This window comes from Manis javanica, chromosome 13 (genome assembly GCF_040802235.1).
Source record: "Manis javanica isolate MJ-LG chromosome 13, MJ_LKY, whole genome shotgun sequence".
In the NCBI taxonomy this organism is placed as follows: Eukaryota; Metazoa; Chordata; class Mammalia; order Pholidota; family Manidae; genus Manis; species Manis javanica.
In genome coordinates this window covers 41075246-41095956 of record NC_133168.1, presented here as the reverse complement: position 1 = coordinate 41095956, position 20711 = coordinate 41075246, and the positions used below count along the sequence as shown (strand labels likewise).

The following is a 20711-nucleotide window of genomic DNA, read 5'->3' as shown; positions in this document are numbered from 1 at the left end:
AGGAGGGGTATTATGTCTTCACTAAATGTTTGATAAAATTCAGCAGTGAAGCCATCTGGTACAGGGTTTTCTTCTTAGGTAGCTTTTTGATTACCAATTCAACTTCTTTGCTGGTAATAGGTCTGTTCAGATTCTTTATTTCTTTCTGGGTCAGCCTTGGTAGGTTGTATTTTTCTAGAAAGTTGTCCATTTCTTAGAGATTATCCATTTTGTTAGAATATAATTTTTCATAGTATTCTCTAATAATTCTTTGTATTTCTGTGGTGTCCATAGTGATTTTTTCTTTCTCATTTCTTATTCTGTTTATGTACTTAGACTCTTTTTTTTCTTAGTAAGTCTGAGTAGGGGTTTATCTATTTTGTTTATTTCCTCAAAGAACCAGCTCTTGCTTTCATTAATACTGTCTATTGTTTTATTCTTCTCAATTTTTAATATATCTGCTCTAATCTTTATTATCTCCCTCCTTCTAGTGACTTCTGGCCTCATTTGTTCTTCTTTTGCTAGTTTCATAAATTGTGAACTTAGACTTTTTTATGGGATTTTTCTTCTTTCCTGAGGTAGGCCTGTATTGCAATAAACTGTACACTTTCCTCTTAGCATGGCCTTCGCTGCATATCACAGATTTTGCAGTGTTGAAGTATTGTTGTCATTTGTCTGCATATATTGCTTGATCTCTGTTTTTGTTTGGTCATTGATCCATTGGTTATTTAGGGGCATGTTGTGAAATTTCCATGTGTTTGCAGGATTTTTCATTTTCTTTGCTTAATTTATTTCTAGTTTCATATCTTTGTGGTCTGAGAAACTGGTTGGTGCAATTTCAATCTTTTTGAATTTACTTAGGCTGTTTTTGTGGCTTAGAATATGATCTGTTCTTGAAAATGTTCCATGTGCACTCGAGAAGAATGTGTATTCTGCTGCCTTAGCTTGTAGAGTTCTGAAGATTTCTGTAAGGTCCATCTGTTCTAAGCCTCTGTCTCCTTACTTTGTTTCTGTCTGGTTGATCTGTCCTTTGGAGTGAGTGGAGTGTTGAAGTCTCCTAGAATGAATGCATTGCATTCTATTTCCCCTTTTAATTCTATTAGTATTTGTTTCACATATGTAGGTGCTCCTGTGTTGGGTACATCTATATTTTTAATGGTTACGTCTTGTTGGACTGACCCCTTTATCATTAGGTAATGTCCTTCTTTGTCTCTTGTGACTTTCTTTGTTTTGAAATCTATTTTGTTTTATACATGTACTGCAACTCCTGCTTTTTTCTCCCCATTAGTTGCATGAAATATCTTTTTCCATCCCTTTACTTTTAGTCTGTGTATGTCTTTGGGTTTAAATTGAGTCTCTTATAGGTAGCATATAGATGGGTCTTGTTTTCTAATCCATTCAGTGACTCTGTGTCTTTTGATTGGTGCATTCAGTCCATTTACATTAGGGTGATTATCAATAGGTATATACTTATTGCCATTGCAGCCTTTAGATTCATGGTTACCAAAGGTTCAAGTTTAACTTCCTTACTATCTAAGAGTCTAACTTAACTCACTTAGTATGCTATTACAAACACAAGCTAAAGGTTCTGTTCTTTTCTCCTCCTTTTTCTTCCTCCTCCATTCTTTATGTATTAGGTATCATATTCTGTACTCTTTGTCTATCCCCTGATTGATATTGGAGATAGTTAAATTAATTTTGAATTTGCTTAGTAATTAACTGTTCTATTTTCTTTACTGTGGTTTTATTACCTCTTGTGACAGCTATTAAACTTTAGGAACACATCCATCTATAGCAGTCCCTCCAAAGTACACTGTAGAGATGGTTAGTGGGAGTTAAATTCTCTCAGCTTTTTGCTTATCTGGAAATTGTTTTATCCCTCCTTCAGATTTAAATGATAATCTTGCTGGGTTAAGTATTCTTGGTTCAAAGCACTACTGCTTCATTGCATTAAATACATCATGTCACTCCCTCTGTCTTCTAAAGTTTCTGCTGAGAAGTCTGGTGTTAGCCTGATGGGCTTTCCTTTGTATGTGATCTTATTTTTCTCTCTGGCTGCTTTTAATAGTCTGTCCTTATCCTTGGTCTTTGCCATTTTAATTACTATATGTCTTAGTGTTGTCTTCCTTGGATCCCTTGTGATGGGAGATCTGTGCATCTCCATGGCCTGAGAGGCTATGTCCTTCCCCAGTTTGGGGCAGTTTTCAGCAACTACCTCCTCAAAGACACTTTCTAACATTTTTCCTCTCTCTTCTTCTTCTGGTACCTCTATCATGGGAATATTGTTCTATTTGGATTGATTATACAGTTCTCTCGATGTTCTTTCAGTCTTAGAGATCCTGTTTTCTCTCTGTGACTCAGCTTCTTTGTATTCCTCATCTCTAATTTCTATTTAATTTATCATCTTCTCCATCATATCTAATTTGCTTTCAAAATCTTCCATTGTATGTTTCACTTCTGTGTTCTATAATGATTGGATCTCTGAGCAGAATTCGTTCCTGAGTTCTTGAATGTTTTTCTGTACCTCTATGAGCATGTTGATGATTTTTATTTTGAAATCTCTTTCAGGAAGATTCATGAGGTCGATTTCATTTGACTCTTTCCCTGGTGTATTCATAATTTTGCTTTGTACTTGGTTCTTTTGACATTTCATATTTGCATGTGGTGCCCTCTAGTGCCCAGAAGCTCTACTGTCTGGAGCTGCTCAGCCCTTGGAGCAAAGTCGGGAGTTGCAGGGGAGTGGTGTTTGTGCCTCGGGGGGAGTAAACAGCTGTTTTCTGCCTCCTGGCTGCTATGCCTTTCTCCACTGCCAGGACCAGTGGGCCGACCACACAAATATGTCTCTATGCTTTGCATTTGTAGCTGCTGTAGGCGGGGCTTCCCTCTGGCTGGCCTTTCATCAGGTTAGGATTGGTCAGTTGTGAGCCAGGTGGTGCTGGCCATGAGGGAGGCGCAGCAGGCTGCCTATCATGGTGGGTGGCCTTGAAGCTGCATAGCCAGCCAGGGGGCTGGAGCACCTGAAGATCGTGAAAGTTCCCAACCTGCTGGGCAGAGTGCACCTGGACATTTCTGTCTACCTGTCCTTTCTCCTGAGCAGTAAGCTGTGTGCATTCCTTGCCCCTTTAGCAGCCCTATTGCTGTTAGGAAGTCTATCAGAATGCCCACCTTTATTTTGTCCCAGAGCAGCCAGAGATGGATCTCAGTTTTCCACAAGTGGTTGGATTCTCAGTCTCTCCAGGTATTCTGCCTGTCTTAGGTTTCCAACCCCCCCAATCATGAGAGCACCATGAAATGTATGTTTGTACTCCCTGAGCAGATCTCCAGAGCTATATGTTCATCAGTCCCATGCCTCCACTCCCTCCCCACTTCCTTTCCCTTCCTCCCACTGCTGAGCTGGGTTGGGGGAAGGGCTTGGGTCCCACTGGGCCATGGCTTTGGTATGTTACCCTGTTCCATGAGGTTTATTCTTTTTTCCAGGTGTATTCAGTCTGGTGCAGCACTCTTTCCTGTTGCTCTTTCAGGATTAGTTGTATTAATTATATTTTCATATTATATGTGGCTTTAGGAGGAAGCCTGTGTCTCACCTCTAATGCTACCATCTTTAATCCTCTCCTGAAGGACTGTGGTTATTCTTTTCATAGGGAAAAAATATGTCCTAGCTCACACATGTTGTTTTTATATGATAATAAATATTGCTCTCCTTCACTCTCAAAAGAGAAAGTTGAGAAGACAAATCTTATGTTATGCGCTTTGATGTGATAACTCACAATAGCAACAATAGGTAGTTGTGGGTTTTTACTTAATTGACTGTCTAGTAATTTGATCAAACAGATTAGATATTGTGATCATTCCAGTAATATAGAAAGCAAAAGCCAACCTGTCTTTGCTAGGGACACCAATACTAAACCAAGCTTTTAAGAAAAGGATATAGGTTACCAGTCCTCCCTTTCTGTTGAAAACACAAGCCAATCCTATAATTGTTAAAAAAGACAATAAATTAATAAAAAAATATCTTTCTAAGTATGCAATTTCTTATTATAAGGTAACATAATATCAAAAACTTTTTAAAGTAACTCCCCTTCCCAGAGTTGGAGCTTAATTTAACTCCCCTTGAACATAGGCAGACTTGGTGACTCATTTCCACCAAATATGGAAAATAATAAACAGATGCCACTTTAACCAAATGATTGAGATTAAGATTGTCATTAGGAGTCATGGTGAAATCATCTGCTCTCTGATCCAGTGGAAAAAGGCCACCTCATCTCCACGGCATGTAATTGTGACTAAATCACATGAAGCCAAACTGATAAACATGCTATAAAACACCAGACTGATAATCCTCAAAAGCATGAAGATGATGAAAAAGAAAGACAGAAATTGTTACAGACTGGAGGAGGCTAAGGAGATGCGATGATTAGATGTCATGTAGTATTCTGGATTAAATCCTGGTAGAGAAAGCCTGAATGAAAAAGTCTGAATAAAATCTATATTTAGTTATTACTTTCTACAAATGTTAATTTCTTGCTTTTGAAAAATGAAGTGTGGTTGGTTAGCTAAAAGGTTAGGTAACAGGGGAAGCTAGACAGAGGGGATGAGAACTCTGACTAGCTTTGATGCTCTTCTATTACTCAAAAATTATTCTAAGGCTAAAAGATTTTACCAAAAGATGTTATTCCCACTCACTGTTTTTAAATATAGGAATATGTTTAGAATGGTGAAGCTGCAGATATATACTTGAATTTGTACTACCTGTAACTTAACCTTTAGAGCAGACAGTGGTGATATTCACTGAAAGGAGTAATGTTTTGAATTGCTAATGTTCAGCACTGTCTAGGTCAGAGTAGCTGCTAAATAAACACTTGTTACATTAGTAAATAGTTCATGTTTGGTTTCTGTTTAAGTTTCAAATTCAGCACTTGGGGTGCTTTACCTGTCACTTAGCCATGTAATCTAGATCAGCAGGTTTCATTCAAAAGGTACGGTTAACTACCAGAACAAATAGCACTCTTTCACATTAATTACACTATCATAAATACACAAGCCTTTGTGAAATGAGGTGATCAAAATAAGGCTAAGGAACATTCTGTTTAGAAGTGAACATAAAATCTCAGAATGAAATATATGGACACTTTTCTCTATAATCATCTATACTAATCAATTTCGAGGCATGAAGGAAGTGATTATTTCTAATAATTTATCATTCTTATCTTGGAGTGAATCCCATAGAAAGGTAACTCTACCTTGGGCCAGCCTGATAAAAAAATGCTTCCCTGTGTTTTGACCTATATTACAACTTTTTTTGTTTCAGCTGTCACAGGCTTTTAATGAAAGTAGAGCTTTGAATAATAATTTCCCTCTAGACTTGTGCTCTTTCTGGATGAAAGAAATAGGGAGGTTCAAACATGTAATAAACCATCAGCTGGATTTCTCCCCCATTGTTTTGTTCTTGTTGTTGATGTAAATATGATCTTAATTTTTGGGGGGAGGGAATTGTTAGGACCCTTTCAATTCTCCCTGTTCACTCACTTCTTTGCTTGTTGTTTGTGGAAGGAAATTAGCATTGAATTTTCAACCCTCTTTAGACATTATTTGAAACTTGTCTCTAAAATAATTTGAAATTATGAAAAAAATTCCCCAGAGTGATTTTAATTTTTCATACTCAAACCACTTTTAAGCAGTTATGAGGAAATTACAACTTTGTAGGTGTTTTGCTTGCTGGGTCTTGCCATATCCAAGATATGATTTGAAGTCCTGAAAAGAACACATTGTCCCTTTGAAAGCATGTGTGTCAGCAAAAATACTCAAATGGTGGGAAAAAAAAACTAAACTAAAATTGTTAGCCAGAAACTTATTCAATACTAATAAAGTTATTAATTAGTAAGGTAAATATCTCAGGAGTTTGGACAGTCTAAAGGAAGCTTTCACATTACAAACATGCAGCCTCCCTTTATTTTTTAATTTTTTTCCCTATTTGTTTTATTAAGGTATTATTGATATACACTCTTTTGAAGGCTTCACATGAAAAAACAATGTGGTTACTACATTCAGCCATGTTATCGTGTTCCCCCCGACCCCAATGCAGTCACTGCTCAACAGTGTAGTAAGATGCCAGGAGTCAGTATTTGCCTTCTCTGTCCTGCAGTTTCTTCCCCATGATCCCCCCGACACCATGTGTGTCAATCATAATACCCGGAAATCCCCTTCAACCTCCCTCCCCACCCACCCTCCCACAACTCTCCCCCTTGGCACCTGCTAGTTCCTTCTTGGAGTCTGTGAGTCTCTTGCTATTTTGTTCCTTCAGTTTTGCTTTGTTGTTATACTCCACAAATGAGGGAAATCATTTGGTACTTGACTTTCTCCACATGGCTTATTTTACTAAGCATAATATCCTCCAGCTCCATCCATGTTGTTGCAAATGGTAGGATTTGTTTCTTTCTTATGGCTGAATAGTATTCCATTGTGTACATGTACCACACCATCTTTATCCATTCATCTACTGATGGATAATTAGGTTACTTCCACATGTTGGCTATTGTAAATAGTGCTTCAATAAACATAGGGGTGCATATGTCTTTTTGAATCTGAGAACCTGTATTCTTTGGGTAAACTCTAGGAGTATAATTCCTGGGTCAAATGGTATTTCTATTTTTTGTTTTTTGAGGAACTTCCATATTGCTTTCCACAATGGTTGAACTAGCTTACATTCCCACCAGCAGTGTAGGAAGGTTCCCCTTTCTCAATTCCTGTTCTAGTCTTTTCAATACTGGTGATCCTAACTAGTGTGAGGTAATATCTCATTGTGGTTTTTGTTTGCATTTCCCTGATGATTAGTGATGTGGAGCATCTTTTCATGTGCCTGTTGGCCATCTGAATTTCTTCTTTTGAGAATTATCTGCTCATATCCTCCACCCATAATTGGGTTATTTGCTTTTTGGGTGTTGAGGTGTGAGAGTTCTTTATATAGTTTGGATGTTAACCCCTTGTCAGATATGTCCTTTACAAATATATTCTCCCAAACTGTAGGATGCCTTTTGTTCTGTTGATGGTGTCCTTTGCTGTACAGAAGTTTTTTAGTTGTATAGTCCCAGGTGTTCATTTTTGCTTTTGTTTGCCTTGCCTGAGGAGATGCATTCAGAAACATGTTCCTCATGTTTATATTAAGGATATTTTTGCCTATGTTTTTTTCTAAGAGTTTTATGGTTTCATGACTTACAGTCAGGTCTTTGATCCATTTCAAGTTTACTTTTGTGTATGGGGTTAGACAATAATCCAGTTTCATTCTCTTGCATGTATCTGTCTAGTTTTGCCAACACCAGTTCTTGAAGAGGCTGTCATTTCTCCATTGTATGTCCATGCCTCCTTTATCATATATTTTTTAATGACCATATATGATTGGGTTTATATCTGGGCTCTCTAGTCTGTTCCATTGGTCTATGGTTCTGTTCTTGTGCCATTCCCAAGGTTTCTTTGGCTATTCAGGGTCTTTTGTGGTTCCATAAGAATTTTAGAAATATTTTCTCTAGTTTGTTGAAGAATGCTGTTAGTATTTTGATAAGGGTTGCATTGAATTGGTCAATTGCTTTAGGCAGGATGGCCATTTTGAAAATATTAATTCTTTGTATCCATGAGCATGGGATGTGTTTCCATTTACTGGTATCTTCTTTAATTCTTCTCACGAGTGTCTTGTAGTTTTCAGGGTATAGGTCTCTCACTTCCTTGGTTAGGTTTATTCCTAGGTATTTTATTCTTTTTGATGCAATAGTGAATGGAATTGTTTTCCTGATTTCTCTTTCTTCTAGTTCATCATTAATGCATAGGAATGAACAGATTTCTGTGTATTGATTTTGTGTCTTGTAACTTTGCTGAATTCAGATATTAGATCTAATAGTTTTGGAGTGGATTCTTTAGGGTGTTTTTATGTACAATATCATGGCATCTACAAAAAGTGTGAATTTAACTTCTTCTTTACCAATCTAGATGCCTTTTATTTCTTTGTGTTTTCTAATTGCCATGACAAGGACTTCCCATACTATGTTGAATAAAAGTGGGGAGAGTGGGCATCCTTGTCTTGTTCCCAATTTTAGGTGAAAAGCTTTCAGCTTCTTGCTGTTAAGTATGATGTTGGCTGTGGGTTTGTCTTATATAGCCTTTATTATGTTGAGGTACTTGCCCTCTATACCCATTTTGTTGAGAGATTTTATCATGAATGGTTGTTGAATTTTGTCAAATGCTTTGTCAATATCTTTAAATGATCATGTGGTTTTTGTCCTTCTTTTAGTTGATATGGTGAATGATGTTGATGGATTTTAGAATATTGTACAATCCTTGCATCCCTGAAGTAAATCCTACTTGATGATGCTGGATGGTCTTTTTGATGTATTTTTGAATTCGGTTTACTAATATTTTGTTGAGTATTTTGCATCTATGTTCATCAGGGATATTGGTGTGTAATTTTCTTTTTGTGGTGTCTGCCTAGTTTTGGTATTAGAGTGATGCTGGCCTCATAGAATGAATTTGGAGGTATTCCCTCCTCTTCTACTTTTTAGATAACTGTAAGGAGAGTGGTATTAGGTCTTTACTAAATGTGTGATGAAATTCAGCAGTGAAGCTCCCTGGTCCTAGGGGTTTTGTTCTTAGGTAGGTTTTTAGTTACCATTTCTATTTCATTGCTAGTAATTGGTCTGTTTGGATTTTCTGTTGCTTTATGGGTCAGCCTTTGAAGGTTGTATTTTCCAAGAAAATTGTCGATTTCTTCTAGGTTATCCAGTTTGTTTGCATATAATTTTTTATAGTATTCTCTAATAATTCTTTGTAGTTCTGTGGTGTCCATACTGATTTTTCCATTCTCATTTTTGATTCTGTTTATTTGTATGGACTCTCTGTTTTTCTTGATAAGTCTGGCTAGGGGTCTATCTCTTTTGTTCATTTTCTCAAACAAACAGCTCTTGCTTCATTAATTCTTTCTATTGTTTTATTCTTTTCAATTTTGTAAATTTCTGTTGTAGTCTTTATTATGTCCCTCCTTCTAGTGACTTTGGGCCTCATTTGTTCTTCTTTTTCTATTTTCATTATTTGTGAGTTTAGACAGTTTTATGGGATTGTTCTTTCCTGAGGTTAACCTGTATTGAAATATACTTTCCTCTTGGCACAGCCTTTGCTGTATCCCACACATTTTGTGTGTAGAATTAGTGTTGTCATTTGTATACATACATTGCTTGATCTCTGTTTTTATTTGGTCATTGATCCAGTGGTTATTTAGGAGCATGTTGTGAAGCCTCCATGTATTCTTGGGCTTTATCATTTACTTCACATAATTTATTTCTTGTTTCATACCTTTGTGGTCTGAGAAGCTGGTTGGTACTATTTCAACCTTTTTGAATTTACCAAGGCTCTTTTTGTGTCCTAGTATATGATCTGTTCCTGAAAGTGTTCCATGTCCACTTGAGAAGAATGTGTATCCTACTGCTTTTGGGTAGAGAGTTCTGTAGATGTCTGTAAGGTCCATCTGTTCTAATGTGTTGTTCAGTGCCTCTGTCTCCTTGTGTACTTTCTGTCTGTGTGATCTGTCTTTTGAACTGAGTGGAGTGTTGAAGTCTCCACATTGCATTCTATTTCCCCTTTTAATTCTGTTAGTATTTGTTTCACATATGTTGGTCCTGCTGTGTTGTGTACATAGATGTTTATAATGGTTATATCCTCTTTTTGGATTGACTCGTTTATCATTATGTAATGTCCTTCTTTGTCTCTTGTGACTTTCTTTGTTTTAAAATCTATTTTGTCTGATACAAGTACTGCAAACCTTGCTTTTTTCTCCTTATTGGTTGCATGAAATATCATTTTCCATTCCTTCACTTTTACTCTGTTTATGTCTTTTGGTTTGAAGTGAGTCTCTCTTGTTTTTTTATCCATTCAGTGCCTTATGTCTTTTGTTTGGTGCATTCAGACCATTTACATACAGAGTGATTATCAATAGGTATGTACTTATTGCCATTGCAGGTTTTAAAGTCATGGTTACCAAAGGTTCAAGAGTAACTTCCTTACTATTTGAGAGTCTAAATTAACTCAGTTGGTGTGCTCTTACAAACATAATCTAAAGGTTCTGTTTTTTTCCTCCTTCCTTTTTCTTCCTACCTCCATTTTTTGTATATTAGTGATCATATTCTGTACTCTTTGTCTATCCCTTTTTATTTCGTTTGGTGACAGCTATTTAACTTTGAGAGCACTTCCATCTATAACAGTTCCTCCACAATACATTATATAGCTGCTTTGTGGGAGATTAATTCTCTCAGCTTTTACTTAATTCCAAATTGTTTAATCTCTCCTTCAAATTTAAGTGATATTTTTGCTGGATAGAGTATTCTTGTTTAGAGGCCCTTCCATTTCATTTCATTAGATAAATCATTTCATTCCCTTCTGGCCTGTAAGGTTTCTGCTAAGAAGTCTGATGATGGCCTGATGGGTTTTCCTTTTATGTGATCTTATTTCTCTCTCCAGCTGCTTTTAATAGTCTGTCCTTATCCTTGACATTTGCCATTTTAATTATTATATGTCTTGGTATTGTCTTCCTTGGATCCATTGTGCGTTGTGATCTCTGTGCATCTCCATGTCCAGAGAGACTCTCTCCTTCCCCAAATTGGTGAAGTTTCAGCAATTAATTCCTCAAAGACACTTTATATCCCTTTTTTTCTCTTCTTATGGTATCCCTTTAGAATGAATATTGTTCTGTTTGCATTGGTCACACAGTTCTCTCAATATTCTTTCATTCCTAGAGATCCTTTTTTCTCTCTGTGCTTCATCTTCTTTGTATTCCTTTTCTCTAATTACTATTTCATTTATTGTCTCTTTCACCATATCTAATCTGCTTTTAATACTCTCCATTGTGTTCCTCAATAATTGGATCTTCGTCCTAAATTCATTGCTGAGTTTTTGAATATTTTTCTGTTCCTCCAGGAGCATGTATATGATTTTTATTTTGAAATCTCTTTCAGGAGGATTTATTAGTTCATTCTAACTCAATCCATTTTCTGGTGTTGAGACTTTGCTTTGAACCAGGTTCCTTTGACATTTCATATTTGTATGTGGCAACCTCTAGTGCCCAGATGCCCTAGTCTCTGGAGCTGCTCAGCCCCTGGAGTGATATCAGGGGTTGCAGGTGAGTGGTGCTTGTGCCTGAGGGGAGGAAATTTCTGGTTCCTGCTTCTATGTGCTATGCCTGTCTCCACTGCTGGAACCAGTGGGCTAAACACACAGGTGTTAGCATCTATGCTTTGCATTTGTAGCTGCTGTAGGCAGGGATTCCTTCTAGCTGGCCTGACACCAGGGTAGGGTTTGCCAGTTTGCAAGCCAGGTGCCAGCTTTCCTGTAGGAACACTGTGTATATCACAGTGGGTGGCCTTGGAGGTATGTAGCCATCCAGGGGAATGGAGAGCATGAAGATTGTTAAGGTTCCCAAACTGCTGGGCAGAGTGCACCCAGACAATATTGTCTATCTGTCCTTTCTTCTGATCAGTAAGCTCTGTGCAATCCTTGCTCCTTTAGCAGCCCTCTTGCTTTTAGGAAGTCTCTCAGACTGCCCGTCCAAATCAGCCAAATATGAATCCCTGTTTTCCACAAGCAGCTGTAATCTCAGTCTCTCTGTCTTAGCTTTCCAACCCCACTAATCACCAGAGCACCATGCAATGTAGTTTCGTGCTCTCAGAGAAGATCTCCAGGGGTAGGTGTTCAGTAGTCCTAGATCTCCACTCCCTACCTGCTCTGTTTCTCTTCCTCTTGCCTGTGAGCTTGTCTGGGGGAAGGGCTTGGGTCCCGCCAGGTCACAACTTTGGTACATTACCCTGTTCCATGAGGTCTGTTCTTCCCTTCAGGTTTATGCAGTCTGGCACTGTCTTCTTTCCTGTTGCTCTTTCAGGGTTAGTTGTTTTAATTATATTTTCATATTACATGTGATTTTAGGAGGTCTTTGTCTCCCTTCTCATGTTGCCATTTTTAACCCTGTCCAAGTATCCTCACTTTAACTGGAAACTGGAACTCTCCTGTAACTTGTTCACAGTTGGAAATTAAGATTCATGAAATTTGTACTGGGAAAGTAACTATGAAGAAGGTATATAGTGCTAAGAATTCTTTCCTTATGGATATGTAAACGGTTTAAGTCCCAAAAGAGTCTTTATGTTTTGTCTTTTTCTTTTAAGGTAAAATTTCAGAACAAACAATCAAAAAGAAGAAGGAAAGGAGAAGAAAAAGAGTAGTTTGAGCACTATACCATCAGCTGAAGATAATCTTTGATGGTGCTCTAGAAGAGAGGACAGAAAATTGAGTGTTTGGCCCAGTAAGATCATGGCTCACTGTGAAAGCTGACTCACCCCACACTTCTTACATGGAAATGTCTTATCTGTTTGGCTCCCAAGAGACCAAGATGGAAGTGGGAAGCTGATGTCCTCATTGCCCAACTGCTGAGAGAACAAGGGACAAAGGAACCATGGGGCTTGCTGAAGTACCTCAGCAGAGAACGGTAGTCTGCTGCATCTCCACTAGCAATCCCTAGCAGTAGAAAACACTTCACCTGAAACCTGGCAGATGGCCACCAATTAAACCCAACAAGACCTGTGCATCTACAGAGACAAAAGGCAACACATTAAAGTTCCATCTGCTGGAGTGAGGATATTTAACTAGGACAAACTATAGACATTCAGTGAAATAAAATCATGTGGGAGATACAAGAAAGCCTGAATCTAAAAAAATATTAGAATCACTTCAGTGAATAATAACCAAGTGTAGAGTTAAAAGGATTTTTTGGAACCTAAAACAATTCCCTGTAGCTAAATAAAATAACTCAAAGGAAAGATGATTAATTTTGAGCTCTAATTAAGAGGGCTAAAATATCAAGTTCAAACATATCTTGAAACACTTAGGCAAAATTATAGAGATGACAAATAAGAGTGGAAAAGATAAAAAAATCTGTGCAGTGGATCCACGAGACCAGAGTTCTGAAAAAAGGGAGAAGAAAGCCATGGAGATGTTGAAATCTAGAAACAGTTAAAAAAAATCCCAGTTTAGTAAAATTATATTAATAAGAATTTATTGTATAGAGTGTAAAATAAATTCTAGCAGAAATAAGCAGGTGAAGAGAGACAACAAAGGGCCAGGCAGTTTATTTGAATGCCCGGGGCAAGGTTCCTTAGTCTACAGAAATGGAGGCTGGGGAAGTCACACCCAGCAGGGCAGGCAGCAAGTTTTTAAAGAAGGTAGGGGGAGGGAGAGCTTAGATTTATAGCAGCGGGAGGATTGGCTAGCCTAAGGCACAGTTTTCAGGTTGGGAGGGGGCAGCAGCCGGGGACTTTGGCACGTCATCAGTGTCTGATGTGCTCACTCCTCCCCCCAGTGCCTTCAACCTTACATATAGAACAGTTCACAGATGGGGAGTCCTCAAAGCAACTGAAAGGGCAAGCTCCCAGATTCTATTTCAGCCAATTGGGACCCAGATCCTACCTCAGCCAATCGGGACCCATATCCTATTTCACCCAATCGGAGCTTGGTCTCTCTCCTCTCCAGTCAGCAAGGAGCTCACCCACCACCCTTAGACCCTGCCAATTGACCAGAGCCATGACCTATCACCCCACCAACTACCCCTAGATCCAGCCAATCAGCCAGAGCCATGACCATCACCCCACCAACTGCCCTAGAACCCCATAAAACCTTTGTGGTATTGAAACTCGCTCTCTTTCTCTGGCATCTTACCACTGCATTGGTGTAGGTGAGAGATTGAGCTCTAGCTAGCTCGAATAAAGGCTCTTTGCTTTTGCATCGGTGTTGGCTCCTTGGTGGTCTTCTGGGATTCATGACTTTGGGCACAACATTAATGTTATACATTAGGTAGCTAACCAGTTAAAACACTCACATACACTGTTTATGAAAAACTCATGAAAAACAAACAAAATGAAAAATTTAACATATAGTGATAGGCAAAAGACTAGGCAGAGAGAGAGAGGAAGAGGGGAAGAGAATGGGGAAATGGCAAGGGGCGAGAGAGAGAGAGAGAGGGAAGAGGAATGGCAGCACAAATATTAGGTTGCTTATATTAAACACAAAAATTTCAAAATAGATATTTTTAAAGATAGAAGTATAAATCTGAAACTGTCAGAACCCTTATGTATAAAATAACAAGACAGTTGATTATACAATGCAAAGACCATTAGAAATTCAAGAAAAAACTGCTGAAAATCCAGCTAAAGAAATTATTCCATTCATTTCCTCCTCATCTTTTGGGAAAGCTCAAACTTTTAGCACCTCCCAGCTTCATCTTCTTTCATTAAGAGCACAAGCTTTCACCTGCAGTGCTTCTGTAACACAGGTGCTCTCTTCTGACTATTGCAACCTCTCCTATCATATCCCTAGTCAAGGACAGTGTAAGCCAAGTCATACCATTATGATATACAAAGCTAATTATTTTCTGAAGTGGAGCTGGAGAAGGGGGTTGTTAAGCATCAGTTTACTTCTTTCTAATATCACCTTGTTGGATATGAGTAGGACCAGTAAATCTAATTTGTTCAGAAAGATGTTCTGGGGACCTTTATGCATTACAGCAGGAGCATTTGGCATTTAGTGATGATACCCATTGCTTTTTAATTCCCTACACAATATAATACAGCAAAGCTTCACTTAACTGGAACATATGGAGCATGGTAATTAATAAAATAGAGCTTTGATTTTAACATTTACTGAAAATTTTTCTTGTGTGTTTTTGCTATCGTGATTTTACTGATATGCTTTAATAAAAATATATGTAATCTCTATGAGAACTGAATGTGTATTGATCCCTAGATAGCCTTAAATGCTACCTATAATATATTATCATTGCATTGTGAACATTATTGCTTAATATATTTCCGTGCTCAAGTATTTGTGAGGATATATTTATGATAGTTACACTTTCTTGATGTACTGACCCCTTTATCTTTATATAATGACATTTTTTCTCCTGTTATTCTTTTTTGGCTTGAAGATTATTTTGTGTGGTATAAATATGTCTCTACCTTCCTTCTTTTGTTTCTGTATTTTTATGATATCATCTTCTATCCTCTCACGCTGGGCTTATGTGTTTGTCTTTATACCTGAGATGAGCTTCTTGATGGCAGCATACAGTTGGGTCTTGTTTTTTATCCACCTAGTCACTCTGCCTTTTGACTGATTGAGCTTAATAGTTAGATAGGATAACTATTGATAGGTAAAATTAAGTATTGCTATTTTATCTTTGCTTCTATCAGAAAAGTGACAGTTTATTTTGTTTCTCCATTGTTTCTATTTTTGTAAGTTAGTGGTTTTCCATGGCAATTTGCGCAGTCTCCCCACCCCTTTTTATATATCTCTGCTCTATACTTTTCCTTTGTTGTTACATGAAGTTTATATAAAACATTTCATAGATTAAATAGACCTTTTCTGTTGATGGGAATTTATCATCATTTGCCCATTAAGATTCTATCCTTTTTCCCTTCCCCTTTGATATTTTTGATGTCACATATTATCTCTTTTTATGCTGTGATTTCATTGCCAAGTTGCAGTAGCTATAGTTATTTTGAATGCTCTTTCCCTTTAACTTTTATGCTATAATGAAAAGTTTAATATACTCTTCTAAAAAATAATTACAATTTTCTAATTCTGACTGCTCATCATCTTAATCAGTTTTATGTACATTCATCTTTTTGTTTCATCTTGAAGAGTTCTTTTCAACATTTCCTAAAAAGCAGGTCTAGAAGTGATGAACTCCCTTAGTTTTTGTCTGTAAAAGCCTTTATTCTTCCTACATAGCTAAAGGATAACATTGCTGGAGAGGTTATTCTTGGATGTCAGTTTTCATCTTTCAGTGTTTTGAATATGTCATTCTACTCTCTCCTGGTCTATAGAATTTCTCCTGAGAACTGCTGATAGCCTAATGGGCGTTCCTTTGTAAGTTACTGTCTTTTTTCTCATGGCTGCCTTTAAATTTTTTCCTTTTTCATTGATTTTTGACAGTTTTAATATGAGGCGTCATGGAGAAAGTCTTTTTTGTGTTGAGATAACAAAGTGTCAGTTAGCTTTGTGGACTTGTACATTTAGTTCCTTCTCCAAGTTTGGGAAGTTCTCACCTATTATTTATTAAATAAGCTTTCTGCTCCCTTCCACATCTCTTATTTTCCTGGAAAACCCATTGTTCTCATGTTTTTTGCTTTTTCTCTAATAGAGTTTGATAGCTCTCACTTTTTAAAAATCTTTGTTCTTCTTCACCTGAATCATTTCTAGATTCCTATCTTCCAGCTCGCTAATTCTCTCTTCCATTTGACCTATTTCCAATGCATTCTAAGGCACTCTTCATCTCATTTTTTGAGTTCTTTAGATTTGTTTGGTTCTTTTTTACAATTTTAATCTCTTTGGTAAAGTACCTCTTCTGTTAATTTTCTTCCTGAGATCATTGCATTACCTTTCTAAGTTTTCTTGTAGCTTGTTGAATTTCTTCATAACAGATTTTTTAAAATTCTTTACCTGTTAGGTTGAATTATTCCATGTCTGTGGGTTCAACTTCTGGAAAATTTTCATTTCCTTTTTGTAATACTGTGGTACCATGGTTTTTTATGGTATTTGAAGAAAAATAACCACATTTGAAATAAGCAAATGTCTGTCTTGCTTAGGCAAGACTTTATTTACTTTGATTCCAATAGTTCAACAGGTTGGCAATGAGAAGCCCTCCTTTTTGTTTTCCAGAAATGGGCAATATAACATAAGTCTTTGGTTTCTCTTACCAGAGCTGAATGCTGCTAAGGTTGAGGGCATGTATTAAAAAAAAAAAAATAACAGCCAGAGGGATAAAAAAGGTGGTGGCAAAGTGTATAGGAAGATGTGTACTAAACACTTGGGGCTTTATGAGTCCCTAGTCAGTAAGTAGATGCTTGAGTGGAGGAGTGTCAGGGGTCTGTGGGTGGTCCTCTTGAAAGAATCTTGGGCAGACAGCAGGAGGCACTCTTCCTTGATTCTCTTTGTCTGCCTACTTGGTTTTCCTCTCCCTCTGCAGTCACTGTGGTCCTCCAGTTATACACAGCCAGGCAAACCACCACTCACTGCCTTCACCCACTGCCTCTGTCAGAAAGGGTGTGTCCTGTGCTAGACCTGCCGCTGCCTTCCCTGCCGCCACCACCTCTGCCACTGCCAGCTCCACCACCAATCCCCTCATTCTTCAATCTCCTCCAAGGGCCAATCCACCCACTTTGGGTACATACATGGATGGATCACTTAGCTGTCCTGGAATGCTGTGTAGAGGCACTTTTGTTTTGATTATGGATGTCCATTTGGTTGTTACTTGAAGGGGAGAGAAGGAAAGAAGGACTCCTGCCAGCATCATGCTGACTTCACTCCCTTTTTTGCTCTTGGAAGAGACAGATCATTCTTATAAAATTGTCAACCGTTCTCCCTCATGTGTGAACTTAAGGATTAGTGGGTGGCTGTCTCCCATATGAAAATTGTTGAGCTAATATCCTGGCCTCTCCCAGGACATAGAGAAAGGGACTAGAAACATATAACACAGGTAAGACACCAAGTGCAGAAGAAGCATGACAAAGACATACGGATTTTCTATGCTTCTGGGAAATAATGCAAAAGTTTGGCTGGAGTTAAACAATCATGGTGATAGTCTTAAAGTGAAGAAGACTGAGCCTTAAGAAATGGAATGACACCTTTAATAACTGAAGTTGACAGAAAAAAATGTATAAGGTCAGACTGAGCTATCACTAAAGATGACTGCCATTCAGCCGAAAAGGGGTAAGAGATGAATAACAGATAAGAGTTCATAGAAGTTATTGAGAAAATAAAATTGTTCCATGTTTATACTCCTATGAGTCAAGACTGTTTAGTCAAACTGATTATTCTTATTTGCACACTGTCTCTTATGATTTGTCTGTGTCCCAGAAGTAAGTATCAAAACAACTCTGATTAACTATAGTCTGTTAAATGGATTCTATTTCCTAGAGGTTTTATAGGTCATTCATATGTAGAGATGGTGCCTTGAATACATAGACCAGTTGTCCCCATTACTCTTGAAATAAACTAAGACCTGGGAAAGAACAACATGTAGCTCTTTGTATATTATTGCTGGTGGAATATGTATATAAAGATTACTGCAGTAGAAATAGTTAAATGTGTAAATATAAAGAGGTATTATGCAAACTTGACAGGTCAGTATTTGTGTGTATGTGATCGAACTTAATATTTTAAATTGTTAAGGTAAATGAGCTAAGTAAGAAACTGATTTTTAAGATGTGTTCATCAGCTAATATAGTAACAAATGACTCAATTTAAAATCTAAGGTGAGATGCCTGCCCCCCTGGCTGGGCTATAGGGCCATGCCCGGCTGGGCTGTGGCAGGAGGGTGGTGCTGCCCTGGCCTGGAAACATGGACTTCCATGCCCCTGGCTAAGGCTGTTGCTGCCTCTGGTAGACACGCTGGATTTTGGCTACCCCACCGGGAAAAGATAGAGGCATTTTGAAGAATATTGCCCAACACTACAGTTCCATCACTTACTTATACAGTACTAGTAAATCTGTGAAAGACAGAAACCTGTGCACTCTTGCTGTGGGTCACTCACCAATGGAACACTGAATCAGGATCCCAGACTTTAAATACATGGTCAACATGCATGGATATGAGACTGTAGGGCAGAAACTGCTGCTCCATTTAATTGAACATCTCCTAACCAGTGCTGGAAAAGACCTTGAAATCACAAATCTAATCAATGGTACCCGAATACACATCATGCCCTCAGTGAACCCAAATGCATTTGAAGCTGTCTGAAAACTTGCTTGTACAGTGAAGGGAAGGAAAATGATAACCACTATGACCTGAGTAGAAGTTTCCCCAATGCTTTTGAATTAACAGTATAGCAAGGCAGCCTGAAACTACAGCAGTCATGGAGTGGCTGAAAACAAGAGTGATTTACCCTCTTTGCAAGTCTCCACTGTGGTGCCCTGGTGGACAGTTACTCTTTTGACAGTGGTGTTCCAGTAACTGGGACATTACACTACTGTAGCTTAACCCAATGATATGTTTTCAATATCGTGCACATACTTACACTTCAAGAAATGTCAACATGAAGAAAGGAAATAAGTGTGAAAATATGGACTATTGTAAGGAATTATCAATGGATACTTTTGGTATCCACTTAATGGTGGAATGAAAGATTACAACTACATCTGTGCTCAGTGTTTTACCCAATGTAATTGTAGATGTCTAAGACAGAAAATGTATCTTCCCCTATAGAATCAACAAATTTAGAGAGTATTATCTTCTCTTGCCTGGGTCCTATAAAATAAATATTACAGTCCCTGTATACCATCCATACCTTATAAAGATAACTATTCAAAAAAAATCCCAGAAATTTAGTGCTCATAAAAAGGATATTTAACTTCTATTTAGAGGGCAATTACAATCTATCACAGTATCAAATCCTTCTTGTCCTATGAATCCTTTATGTAGTAGATTTGGCAAACCGCTAAGTTGAAACAAAGCCTATTTTGTTCTTAATTTTAGTGAGTCTTTTTTGCATATTTTCAAATAAAGCAAAATGTGAAACTCAATGTCCATCACCACCTGAAATCAGGGATCACTCATGTCAGGTTACTGCTACTCTAACTCTGTCTTGGAACCCCACCTGAATAAATCCCATGGTCCTTCCCTAAGAACACAAAGGGTCGTTAACAAATCCTGCAACAACTAATGTGTGATGATAACTAAAGGAATGATTCAGTCTGATGATGAATGCAAGACACCTATCAAGTACTGCCCCTCCTTAAACTTCATGTTGAAGTTGTCTTACAGATTTCTAAGTTAAACGTGAAAAGAAAAGAAGTTCTTGCTTTAAACAAAGGAGCTAATTTTGTATACAGAGAGCCAGAAGATGAACATCACTGATCACTTATTATATTACAAGACCTTGCCATCAGTGATGTAAGTGATCAGATAGTAAGTGACATGTATAATTAGTTCTCAGCACAGGGAGAAATGATGATAGGACTTCGACTATTTAGTTCTGCAAATATTTTAAGGAAATATGAGAGCCAATGGCAATCATGTTTCAGTGGCCCCAAAAAATGTGGACCTGATGGGATGATGAGGTAATATCTACAAAGCCCCAAACAAAAGGTCAGTGAAATGTCCTGCCTTTTTGCCCTTCGATGTCACAGTCCTCTGTTACGATGAGGACCTCCAAATGTGTAATTTTAGCTTTTGCCTGAGCTTCAGACTCACATCCAGCTTCTCACTGTACAATCCCACCTGGATGTGACCCACAGGTACCTCAGACAAATCATGTCAGAACTGAACATACCTTTCTTCTGGAAGCTGCTCTTCCTAGTTCTCTGTCTCAACTACTGGCACCATCAAATCAGACACCTGGTAGTCGTCCTGATGCTCCCTCCTCTTCCTTTTTTCCATACATTCAGTCACTGCTGTTGATTATAAACACAGAGTGATTCTAATCCCTCTCCAAGGCTACTAACACTGCCAAATTCGGACCATCAGAGCTCACCGGTACCACTCCAGGAGCTTTACTGTCTCTTGCTCCCAGCTCCTCTTCAAATTCATCCTCCACACAGCACTGAGGAAGGGTGTCTAATCAAAACACATATCAATAATCAACTGCTTGTAGTTCTTACACACATAACGTGCTGTTTGTGTCCTATGCTGGGAACGCCGTACTGACCCCTCTGCATTTTTT

The 20711-nt window shown here is 38.0% G+C and overlaps 1 long non-coding RNA gene and 1 pseudogene across 1 annotated transcript in view; both read left to right on the top strand.

The window, feature by feature from the left end:
• Positions 1-14558, top strand: part of LOC140845780 (uncharacterized) — a 149453-nt gene extending 134895 nt beyond the window's left edge. The window contains exon 3 of the long non-coding RNA XR_012124667.1: positions 12168-14558. This is a non-coding gene — a long non-coding RNA (uncharacterized lncRNA). The remainder of the gene's footprint in view (positions 1-12167) is intronic.
• A 4073-nt stretch (positions 14559-18631) lies between these two features.
• LOC108399040 (carboxypeptidase M pseudogene) lies at positions 18632-19650 on the top strand (annotated as a pseudogene).
• Positions 19651-20711: the final 1061 nt, after the last annotated feature.